Here is a 12679-nt window from a genome sequence, read left to right on the forward strand (position 1 = left end):
TATATTTTCCTTTTTCCAGTCACTGGGAACCTCACCTGGCTACCACGATTTTTCAAAAAGGATGGATAGTGGCTTAGCAACTTCGTCTACCAGCTCCCTCAGGACCTGTGGATGGATCTCATCAGGTCCCATGGACTTTGCACAATCAGGTTCCTTAGATGGTCTCAAACTTGGCCCTCTCCTACAGTGGGCTTAGGGTCTTCTTTCTCCCAGTCTCTGCAATTGTCTTTCTTGACTTTGATGGCATGCCTGGAGCACTTGCTGTTGAAGACTGAGGCATAGAAATCGCTGAGAACCTCAGCCTTCTCTTTGTCCAGGGTATCCAGGTCTCCCGTTTCCTTCTGGAGAGGGCCTACATTGTCCCTAGTCTTTCTTTTGCTTGCAACATATCTATAGAAGCCATTCCTCTTATCCTTAATATCCCTGGCCAGACTCAATTCCAGCTGGGCCGTTGCTTCCCTAACCTTGTCCCTAGCTTCCCGTATGATTTCCCTGTATTCCTCCCAGACCACCTGTCCTCATTTCCACTTCCTGAAAGCTTCTTTTTTTGCTTTGACCTTGCTCAGCAGATCCTTATCTATCTATGAAGGCCTCCGGGCATTTTTTCCCGATTTCCTCCTTGTTGGGATGCATTGCTGCTAAGCTTGGAGGAAATGATCCCTGAAATTCAGCCAGCATTTTTGGGCTCCTCTGCCTTCCAGTGCTCTATCTCATGGTACTCTATGGAGTAGGTCCTTGAACAGGCCAATGTCTGCTCTCCTGAAGTCCAGGGCAGTAAGCTTGCTGTGTGCCCTCCTCACTGCCCTGAGGATCTTGAACTCCACCATCTCGTGGTCACTACAGCCAAGGCTGCCTTGGAGCACTACATTCCTCACCAGCTCCTCCCCAGTGGTGAGTACAAGGTCCAGCATTGCACCTCTGCTTGGTGTCTCCTCAATCACCTGTGTAAGGAAGTTGTCTTTCGCACATTCGAGGAATCTCCAGGATTGCTTGTGCCCTGTCTTGTTGTCCCTCCAGCAGACATCAGAGTGGTTGAAATCCCCCTTGTGGACCAGGGCTTGCGAGCGTGAGGCTGCTCCTATCTGCCTATAGAGGGCTTCATCAACACCATCCTCCTGATTGGGTGGCCTGTAACAGTCCCCCACTATAACATCCCCTGTCCCTGCCCTCCCCTTAATCTTCACCCACAAGTTCTTGACTGGCTCCTCATCCTTCCCCAGGCAGAGGCAGAGTTCCATACTCTCCAGCTGGTCGTTGACATAGAGGGTTACACCTTCTCCTTGTCTTCCTAGCCTGTCTTTCCTAAAAGGCCTAAACCTTCCATTCCAATGCTCCAGTCGTAGGAACCATTCCACCATGTCTCTGTGATGCTGGTAATATCATACCCACATAGGCGTGCGCACTTCTCTAGTTCCTCTTGTTTGTTCCCCCTACTACATGTATTTGTGTATAGACATCTGAGCTGGGCCCTGGATAAAGCTGACTCACTGGCTGGAGTATCTGGAATGCCTTTGCATTATCTTTATGTATTTTTAAAATATCTTTAATTTTTATTTTTTTTTTTAGGAGAGCAGACAAGAGGAAGGAAGGGAAAATTCACTTGAAAGGAGTTGATAAATAATCAGCAGCAAATGCCGAAACACTTTTAAAATTATTTCTTCAGAAGGATAAATAGGATCAGATCAGATAGGACAGAATGGGAAAAAAGGACTTTGCACAAACAGCTATACCCATTATTTTTTTCTGAGCCAAACTGCAATACAGAAGACTGTGCCTGAGGCAACAACACTGTGAGTCAAATTTCAGGCTTAGAAGTTTCAGGCTGGTTGATTCTGGGGATTTGCTGTAGGCCCAGCTGTGCAGTAGAAGTGATTGTGTTCAAGGCCACTTAAATGTGTTAAATTGTTTAGAAGAAGTAAAGTAGACGGAAAATCTTATGCCAAGATGCTTCACTAAATCACAAAGCTGGAGAGAAACAGGTAACCTCCTAATGTGATGAAGGTGCTTGCACATCTGGGGTGTAAAGGATATAAAGAAACTCTCGAGGCATTGTAGGACAAAAACTAACATTAGCTAGAAATATTACGAATCAGAACCAGACAACTGAAGGATATAAGTTCATATACTACAGTGACTCCAGCACTAACAGGAAAATATTAAAAAAAAATCACGTATTAGCTGATAATCTTACAGAATGAGATACACATGTTTTTCAGCATAGTATCTCAGAAGAGACAGTCCTTTCCTTGCAATATGGATCTCTGGATCTAAGTAAACTGATTCAAAAATAATGCCTCAGCCAGCCCAGCATACAGAGGATGAGCATACACACACATTCTTTAGACTTTAAGACTTCATTATTGAAGAGAACGTGTTTCTGTATTGCATAATCTAAAGCCTGTTTTGATTACACAGAATAATTGCTTTGTTGGACAGAAAAATTTGTTTGATTTTCTACCACTCATCTTATTATTCACGTCCTCAGTTTCGTAAGATAACATAACAGCATACATGTATGCTGGAACTGCTCTTCATAATACTTTTTAACAATACTTTTTAGAAGGAGGAATTCAGTTAATGTTGATAAATCCACGAGGTGGGAAACACCATAATATTTGTTTTATAAATAAAAGTCTGGATCAGAATCACAGAGATGCTTTTTTCTGACTCTCCTGTGGATGCCTTAACTACAGGACCTTTCTTATTATTATTTCTTGTGGGTTTTGTAATTTTTTTACTGATTTTTTTTCCCTGTGATCTGCATTTTTCTATTGTTCTATCCAACAGTGAACTATCTGCATTCAAAGATAACAATAAGCATTATATATAAAATTACTCATAGAGAGCGAGTTTGTACATCTGTGATTAAGAAATGTACAGGGAAACACTGTGTCACATGGGGAAATTACCCCAAAGAGAAATTTCAAGAGTCACGCACTGGAGCTAAATGAATATCCAAAATGGCAATGAGGGAAAGCTAAAGGACATAATCCACAAAATGCTGAGTGTAGGAATTACAGCCCTTAGTTAAGCCTGATTTGTGAGACTAGTACTTACACAGCAGATAGCCCAGACTGACAGTGACCTTGGCAGCACTGCAACAGTAATAGTTTCTGTAAAGGCTGAACAGTTTTCAACCTATTTCTCCTGAGTGGGAGCTACAAGCATGCTTGTATTCAACAACGTGGACCGAAGTAATCCTCAGTATGTGCCCATAAATGATACAAACAGAATATGGCTCTTTGAGCACACTAAGTTGCTCCCTCCCTTCTTTCTTCTGCCCTTGATAAGACCCTTTTGGAGAGCATAAAGAGCTTCTCCCTCTGGAGCATGCGTCCCCTTTCTTCCCACTCTCAGTGCTGAGCCGAGCAGCGATGCAGAGCAAAGGGGATCTAGTTCCAAGTCCATTGATCAACTGCAAGTATTTAGTGACCTCAACCAATAAACCTGCCCTTTGGGAGCTGCAATTGAATTTCTTCATCTCTGTATGTGAAGACAACACTTCTACATTATGTTACAGCTACATAGATAGGTAAACTGGAAGTGCTTTCCCCACAACCCCTTTCTAAGCATCAGTGAAACTCTGGTTCTTAGTCATTTGTGGAACAAATTGTTGGGGAGATTAAAGACTTAAAAATAAATGCAATACCAAATTTTTTAGCTGACGGTCTGTTCTCTCTTCACTTTGCTGCCAAGATCTGTGTTTGTAGTACTCTGCTTTTCACTGGCTACAGCTGATATTACTTCTGCGTCAAGCTGCAAGAAGAGTGCTGTTAACTCTCTGGAGTGGTGACGTAAATTCTGAAAAATCCAGCAAGGGAATGGGCGGTGACAAGACTGACAGATCACTGCAAGGAGTGGTGGGTCCTTTGAAGGCTTCATTTTGTGTCCAAGCCATATGACTCTTGTGGCTGAGTTGCAAGTGCATCTGTTACACTGGAAATGGACAGCCTGGGCTGAAGCCTTTGCTCTGTTACAAGACAGACACCACAACCACTTTCAAAAAAACCTCAAACAAAGCCAGAAACCAACCCCATGGACAGATTGAAGGCAAGGGGCAACAACTGAGAGCAGAGACAGGTCCTAGGGGAAACATGGCTTGCACAAGCCCAGCACAAACATGGGCTTTGGTCCTTGCAGAGTCTTTCAGTTGCTTCTGTGAAGGGAATAAGAACAGCCTGTAGTGGTTGGGGTTTCTTGTGTGTTTGTTTTAAAAAAAAAACATTTGCACTGTGTGCCTCAGTTTCCCTGTCTATAAGTGGGAGCGAATGGGTTCAAGTGTGAGAGGCAGAGAAACTGGCAGTATTTACAACTTTTCTACTTGGAGCTGAAAGGAACTTTTTGCCCAAGTTGTCCTTCAGGAGAGAGAACAGGAGGTTTGAGCTGCTGGACATTAATGTTAAGGGAAAAAGGCCCTGCTGACAAGAGAAACTGGATTAATAAGAATTAGTAAGGAGAAAAATTCAGGAGTCTCTGCAAATGCTGGGGTCTAGACCAAGCACCTGTAACACAAATGTGTGACAGTTCCCACCCACTCCATTTTGCTATTTTCATCACATCTGAATTCCAGCTCTGCCAATTCACTCTCACATCTGTTCTCAGACTTGGTATCAACACCGATTTAATCACATTCCTTCCATCTATCAAGCTGGAAGTGTAGGACTGTGTACAAGCCAAGAGAAATTAACCCCTTCCCTTCATTAGCACCAGCTAGCATGCCTCTCTTGAGACGTGGTTGCTGGTGTTTGGGTGGGCAGCAGGGTTGATGGGGCTGTGTCAGCTCCCCAAATGGAGAGTGAGCTGATCACATTACTGCCAAAATAGCCTTGCTGATACATAGAGATTACAGGAGGTCTGGAAGGCCAGCAGCATCTGGGGCTCTGTGAACAGGAGCACAGTCAGCAGATCAAGTAGGTCCACCTACTCAGCTCAGCCTCTTAGACTGTGCCTGGCTCCATCATCCAGTTTGGTACCCCCAAAACTGTCCCCAAGGCAGTCAGGGCTAGAGGGCTAGTCCTGTGAGGAGAGGCTGAGGAACTGGGGCTTGCTCAGCCTGGAGAAGAGGTGGGTTTGGGGAGACCCTAAAAGAAGTTCTCCAGTACCTATGAGGAAGTTATCAAGAAGACAGAGCCAGGCTTTTCATAGTGATGCATGGTTGGAGGATGAAAGGTAAGGAGCATAAGTTGAACAAGAGTAGTTCAGACAGGAATATCATTTTCCCTGTGAGGACAGCCAAAGAGCAGAACAGGTTGTTCACAGAGGTTGTGGAGTCTCCATTCTCAAAGGTTTTCAAGACCTAACTGGACACAGCTGTGAGGAACTTGGTCTGGTCCTATAGCTTATCCTACTTTGAGCAGGAGGCTGGACTAGAGACTTTCTGAGGTCCCTTCCCACCTTAATTATCCTATGAATCTACACTTTTCATGGTCAGAGAAAAACTATCACTGCTCTTCAAGATGTTAATCGCACTACAAATAGAGCACTCTAAGACATTTGCCCTCTGCCAGTAATGACCGACAGTATCTCACACAGAATTTTTAGACTACAGTACAAAAAGTAGCTGTGGATAAAAGAAAGAATAAATTGTGGACAATTTGTGCCTCAAAAGAAGAATGCAAGTCAAAAAAGGTAACAAACTTGATTTTTTAAACTTCGCCTCTTCACTCAAGGACAAAAACACAAGGATACATGGAATACTATCAGAGACATTTCTCTATGTTCTGGCTTTTCTCAACATGAAATACTTATGATATTGGCCCTCGCAGGAATTCACAGTCTCCAGAATATCTTGTACTTGAATTTTGGAAGTGTTCATAATGTGTGACATTTAATAACAACAATTTTTGTCTTCATCCCATCCCTGAGTCTCGGAACTATATGACAGCAATGGGCAAGTCACTCCACATGCACACATGAGTTCAAGGAGCCTAGCACATGATCTCATAGTTTTTTTGGTCTATGCAGCACTGTGCCACACCGGGTTTTATGTGTGGATAAAAAAAAAAAACAAAATAAATTCCTAACCTGTGGCACACTCTGGCAAAAGAGCCTTTGTCCTTGCATGTTTACAAAGCCTTTGTCCTTGCAGACATCAGGGTTTGGAAACTGCTGCCTTGTGGGGCAGTTCAGCAGGAGGGTCACTGCTGAGGGAGCTGCAAATCCACTTTCCTAGCTGAAGGAAGCAGCTCTCCTCCACACTGTCTCACACAGCTCCCATTCTTGGGCTTGCAGCTGTGCCCTTAACTTGCCAAAAGTTGAGATCCCAGATCAGATGCTGAGACCTTCCTTCTAGGATGCAAATCACTGGTTCTGAGGCTATGTCTTTCAGCTAAGCTCCTCTAAACATGCATTTTGCAGGATCTAAGTTGTTCAGAAACTCCTTATTTTCTGGGGATAGTAGCAGTAAGCCTATGTTAAGGACTATGAAGTGCCCAGGATAAACAGATGATCTGTGTGGGACTTTTGGGAGGGCACCTGGTTCCCAGGAAGAAAAGAGATTTCTACACTATAGGAGCTCTTTTGTTAACTGCAGAGAGCAGTGTCTACAGGCAAATCAGGTTGCCAGGCCCCCTGTCCTACATATTACATAAATACAGGCAAGTGGATTAAGATCCAGGCCATTGTCACTGACTCACTGCTTTCAGCTTAAAAGGACTAGTTGAAGTGCTCCTTCCCTTGGAAAAAACCCCCTACTCTCCCATGTTACTACCTCTAAAACCCACCCAACAGTAAAACAAGACAAGCAACACTCCTACAGCTCCTAAACAACCAAATTTGGCAAAGTTTGCATTGACCCTAAAGTAAGAGATTCTCCCCTTAGTTCATGCTTCCTATCACCTAAACAGGTGTCAAATCTCCTGGGTTTGTCTTCACACAGCTTCTTTCCATTTCACTCCATCTTAACAGCTGTGTCTCTGGTAAGTTGTGCTAGTACATTTCCATTAACATTAGCAAAAGGAAAAAAAAAGCCAACTCGGCTGACAACTGTCGGTATATGAAGATTAATCTTTATATAGCATGCAGAACACTGATCTGTTCTACATCTTCCAGAACAGCCCGTACTTTGTTTCTACTCCTTCTCAACAATAGCTTTCATTAAAAAAAAAAAAAAAATCACTGTATTTTAGCATTAGTATGTTCACACTGTTATTCTCCCAGGCTTCACAATTCATGCTCTAGTTGGCAAACTATTTCTCTTTCTGCTAGCAGCACAGTAGACAAACGGAGTTACTCACTCCATATTCCTAGGAAGGAAAAAATACAGCTTTGTTCCACTTTTAAGAAATACTCACAGGTTATTATTAACATTTTGTAGCATAGAAAGAGTTAAAGCTTTTGCCACATTGAATAGCAACACACAACCACATGCATGGGAGGCCTGCCCTGACATAAACACAATGGCATGGCAAGTGTTAAAGCTTTGTATATGGTAAATTAGGGCTTTGAAAACATCTCAGTTGGGAGCAATTTTGGAAATTTTTGAAACATGAATTACTGACTTTTTTTCTCCTCCCCCCTTCAAATGGTCTGTGAGGATTGGTCGCCTTGGAGAAAAAAAAATAAAATAAAGCATCGACACTTGACATACTCAATCCATCCATAAACGTAAACATGCTTGAACTGCAGTTGAGCTTTTCTTTACTAAAGAGCATGTGGAAGCAATTACCTGAATGTAGATGTGATAAAGAATGGATGAAATGCAAACCAAATGATGCCTTATTACTTAATATAAAGAGACTGTTCTGTGAGATCAAAGTTGTGCAGCACAAAATCTAATGGGCTTCACTGGAGAGAGAGGCATCGGAGGCTTGTTTAAAACATGGATGCATTTTGATGAAATGCTAAGTAGACAAAATTAGGCTAAGTTTAAAGAGTTTCACAGAACCTGACCTATGATCTTCAATAACATCTTTACTCTCCTCCCACCTTTTGCTGCTCTGTGCTATTCCCAGATGCTGTGAGGGTAGGAATGAGAAACTTCCCTGGCCTCATCGTTGCTGAGGATGAGAACTTCGCTATCCCAAGACGTGAAAGAAATGTCACCATCGGGACCCCCTGTGGACATGGGAAAGACCTTCTCTGTACATTTGCATCAACTGCTTGCACTGTGGCCATCCTGTGCCTCAGCCATTGCTCCGTGCACACTTGCTACATCAGAACATATTTGTCCTTTGAGTTAATACGATAAAGGAAAGACAGTAAGACAACTCTCCCAGGGACAAAAAAACCTGAAGCAGAACAGAAACCTCAGGAGTAATTTCCAAACATTTTCCTACCACAGACCAGTTAATAAAATACAGTTCCCATCAAGATCCTGCTTTGTACTCCACCACCTTCTGTGGTGTTAGTTTTTCTTCTCTATCACTTTATAGCAACCTGTATTTTTAAAAAGCTGCATGCAACAGGCAAGGAGAAGGTATGTCGGGAAAGTGGGGTAGCAGTTTCTGCAAAACTCCACAAAAACATGTGAACTTGTTCCCTTGCCTTGTCTTCCCTCCCCATCCCCCCCATCCCCCTGGCCTGGGAGCTGCTGCTTATTGCTTTTGCCCAAATGTTATTTCTGATCATGTAGATTTGGCAGAAGTCTGTAGAGTAGCTCAGTGATTGACAGTGCTGGGTCCCACCGTAACCAAAATCAATAAGCAATAAAGTTAAGTATCCAAGTCATGCATAGAGAAAGCTAACTGACATTGGACTATTAGCATTAATTAGGAAAAAAAAGGCACTTTTAACTAGGAACATTTAGTTATTGAAAAGATTTTAAAAAATCAAGTTAAAAAGAGCATGCACAGAATTAATGCTGCCTATCTCCCACAGTGTAAGCTCTTTAAAAGAAATCATATATCTTAAACTCCCAAAGAGATTATTTTGTTTTGTTTTTCAATTACATATGATTATGGGGACCATTTTGTGAATGACTCTGATGCTTATGCCTCCAATAAAACCCAGGGTACTCAACCTCATTCATACTTATTTAACAATCTCATAAAGAAAAAAAAACTACAACACCACCATAACAAAATTATGATTGAATCAGACATTCTCCCTTATCACCAGTGAAGGGTTGTTAAGTGTTGCCGTTGAAAACTCATTGTTATGCACTATTTTTGCAGTGGCCACAGTGTTCAAAGAAGCTTAGGAAGCAAATATGAAACACACTTGCCACCTCAAAGAACACAGAGTTTACAGTGGCTTTGATCATACACTACCTAATCTTTTCATTTTAGAGGGGTTATTCATAAGAATAAATATTAAAATAATACCAAGTATTGGCACTGTCAGATCATAATTAGATGTGGACATGACACATTGCAAGACAACAGAAAGGTGGAAAAATGTACAGCTCACCTGGGTGCTGTACCAGCTTCTCTATTTTCCCTTCTCCTTTCATGCTTGCTTGGAGTCAGAAACCAGAAGCCCAGAGAGAGCCAGGAACAATGGGGTGGGGACTGGGGTCAGTGGTATACTGGCAGCAGCACTGCCAGTATAGAGTAATGGCAGTGTTGCTAAAACAACCATCAGCAGAGATATTCACTTTCATACAACAGAAATTCAGCTTGCAAAGACAACCTTAAATCTGTGTTTAATCATTCATTTCCATCATTATTTGTACCCCCCTACAAAATTTAACTTCCAGTCGGATAAATGAAGGATTCGAAGCTGCTCTCTTGCTAACAGTTGAACAACTTGTCATTGCTGCAGTGTTCAGGCCAACATCTCCCACTCGAGATCAAGGCTGGGCTGGCAGCACCTCGTTAGCTCATTAGCTTTATTACCTGTGGGTAACGGTCAAGTCAGAATAATTTGCTGTTATGTGGGTCGTATGCTTTGGAGCTCATTGTGTGCCCTGCAGAGCATTGACAGTCCATCATTTCACTTTTAAAAATAAAACCTACTGCTGCTGGCACACAGGCTCACTCTGGGAGACCTGCCTTGTTCAAAACACTCTACATGGTGTTGTGTTAATGTGGTCTGATCTCTTCCTTCCTACACAGCCATATTAATTAAGAGTTAATCACTGTCCTTAAGGATTCTTTAAAATTATTTATTTATTTTGACCCTTTCTTTAAACTTCAGGTTTTTTATGAGTTAATACTTGGACTGTGAGATTTTTGTTACTCTTCCAGTGTTGAGATGCCAGTGATTTTAGTGAAAGGGAAAGGTATTAGTTTGGGGGATGGACTTCAGTTTAGGATGCTGATTACAACCTTAGTGGGTTTGTAACAATGGATACTGCAGGGCAGGACACATCTGTCACTTTAAAAGCGCAAATACATAGAGTCAGTTTTGTTATGCCATTCTCCTGAAATTCTCAGTGAAGTGCCTTCCTGTGGGATTTATTCACAGCTTCAAATCCATGCATGCAGCACCTAATAACTGCCTCGACTTCACACAGATGTAGCTTTGAGCAGAATCTGACCCCAGCCTCTGAATTTTTTATGAAAATAAGGGGTTTAATTATCAAAATGAGAAACTGAAAAGCTCCTAGTGACAGCAGCTGGAAAACCTTACATTTGCAAAATGTACCAGGCGACCCTAAGTATGTCCATTTTAGCTGTCCAAATTCATTGACCCAAGAGACAGATTTCAGGTGTTTTCACCAGACAACACCCAGTGCTTCCTGATGGGGTAGACCCGTGTTGTCTAACAGACAGTTTCCATTTCAGCAGCTAATGGTTGCACTGACAGACTGGGAGGCAAAAGGAGGTCTGGCTGTCCTGGAGAGGAGCACTCTGCTGGCAGCAGACCTACTCCTTCAGCCCATATACGTCAATCCGAAATTAATGGTGTCCAGCTCCAGAGCCCCCAGCATAAGGAGGAGGGTGTGACGAAGATGGTCGGGGGGCTGAAACACCTCTCCTATGAAGACAGGCTGAGAGAGTTAGGGCTGTTCAGCCTAAAGAAAGGAAGACTCCAGAGAGACCTTAGAGCAGCCTTCCAGTACCTTAAGGGGGCCTGCAGGAGGGCTGGAGAGGAACTTTTCATAAGGGCATGTAGTGACAGGACACGGGGGAATGGCTTTAAACTGAAAGACAGTGGGTTTAGATTAGATATTAGGAAGAAATTCTTTGCTGTGAGGGTGGTGAGGCACTGGCACAGGTTGCCCAGAGAACCTGTGAATGTCCCATTCCTGGCAGTGTTCAAGGGATGGGGCTTTGAGCAACCTGGTGTAATGGACTGATTATAAGATGGAGTCTGCTTCACCATTGTCTCGAGCACAGAGCTAAAAAGCCTTGATGCTACAACTAGGTTGCTGCAGGAGCTGAGCTATTTGCAAAAGCTCCAGGAGGTACCTAGCAAGCCATCGGAGGCAGGTGGAACAGCAAAAAGATAAAATTTTGTTACAATCAAGAACATGGCAAGGATTTACTCTCCCACATAAGGTATGCCAGGCAGATCTTGCTTGAAGACTGGGGAACCTGCCAGTGGTCACTCAGGGCCCATCGTGGTACCAGGCGATCTTTGCTTGGATACTGGTGAGTCTGGGGGCTACCATGACAGGGATATTTAAGGCCATGCCTGGGGACTCCTGAGGGGGCTGTTGGAGGACTGCTGCGGGAGCTGCTGCCACTCTGTTACCCTGCCTGTTCGGCTTGTTCCTCAGAGGCTACAAGGTGACCAGGGAAAAAGCCCAGCAGAGATCTACCAGCTTGCAAGCCAGCGGCACTTCATAGTGGTAGTAACTCCTGTCCTGTGCTTTTAACAATTATGCTTAGCTTTTCCTACTTTTCTATCTTCCTTCTTTCTCTCTGCTCTTTTGTGTTACACAATAAAGTTGAATTATTGTTTTGGGATCCAGCATCTGGCCTCGTTTGTGCCTTAATCTCATTTATCGGAATGTTTTAGAACCTGGTTCCCCTCTGCATCTAAGTGGATCGGAACACTTGGTCTAGTGGAAGGTCTCCCTGTCCATGGCAGGGGGGCTGGAACAGGTGATCTCTTCCAATCATTCCATGATTCTGTGTTTCTATGAAATCTGTGTGCTCGCCATGTCCCCTGTGGACTGACGATGCTTCAAGCACCAAAGAGTGGTCCAGGTGGTCTTGCTGACACCTGTGCTTAACTGCTGAGTGCTGGAAGGGATATGTGAGAATGGATGGGGACTAGGGTTGGGCATCACTCAGGAGACAGGATTTGGAGTCTCTGCTCCCATCTAAAAAAAAGCATCAGGTTGCAGAGGCAGCTGGAGGAGGTGCTCCATCATTCTTTGACATGGGGTGCTTTTTTTCTGCTCTGAAAACAACTCCCATGCCTGGCAACTGCGTTCAAGTCAAATATTAGACCCACTGCTGCAACCAACTGCTTGTCAATCCCACATGCCCCAAGAGGAGCTGCAGTATCTGTCCTTCACAGCTGTGGAAATGCAATTGTATTGTGGAGAGGCAATCTTTAGTCACTCAGAAATTCACCATTTCATTTCCTTTTAAAGCAATTTCAGGATTTATTTTTTCCCCTGAGTGTTGAGAGCTTTCTTTAAAATAAAATAAAATAAAACAGGTTCATCTCCAAGGAGATGTGGGAAGCAGTTTTGGGGAAAACTAACGCTTAACAGAAGTCTCAGATAACAAAATGAACACGACATGAACACGCGACAGAAGGTTGCAATGGTGCACATGTGCAAGGTGCCCAGGGTGTGCTCCAGACTCCAGAACAACTGTGTGTGTCCTTTCAGGCCACC

The sequence above is a fragment of the Manacus vitellinus genome, unplaced genomic scaffold, assembly GCF_001715985.3.
Source record: "Manacus vitellinus isolate BGI_N305 unplaced genomic scaffold, ASM171598v3 scaffold_39_pilon, whole genome shotgun sequence".
Taxonomy (NCBI): domain Eukaryota; kingdom Metazoa; phylum Chordata; class Aves; order Passeriformes; family Pipridae; genus Manacus; species Manacus vitellinus.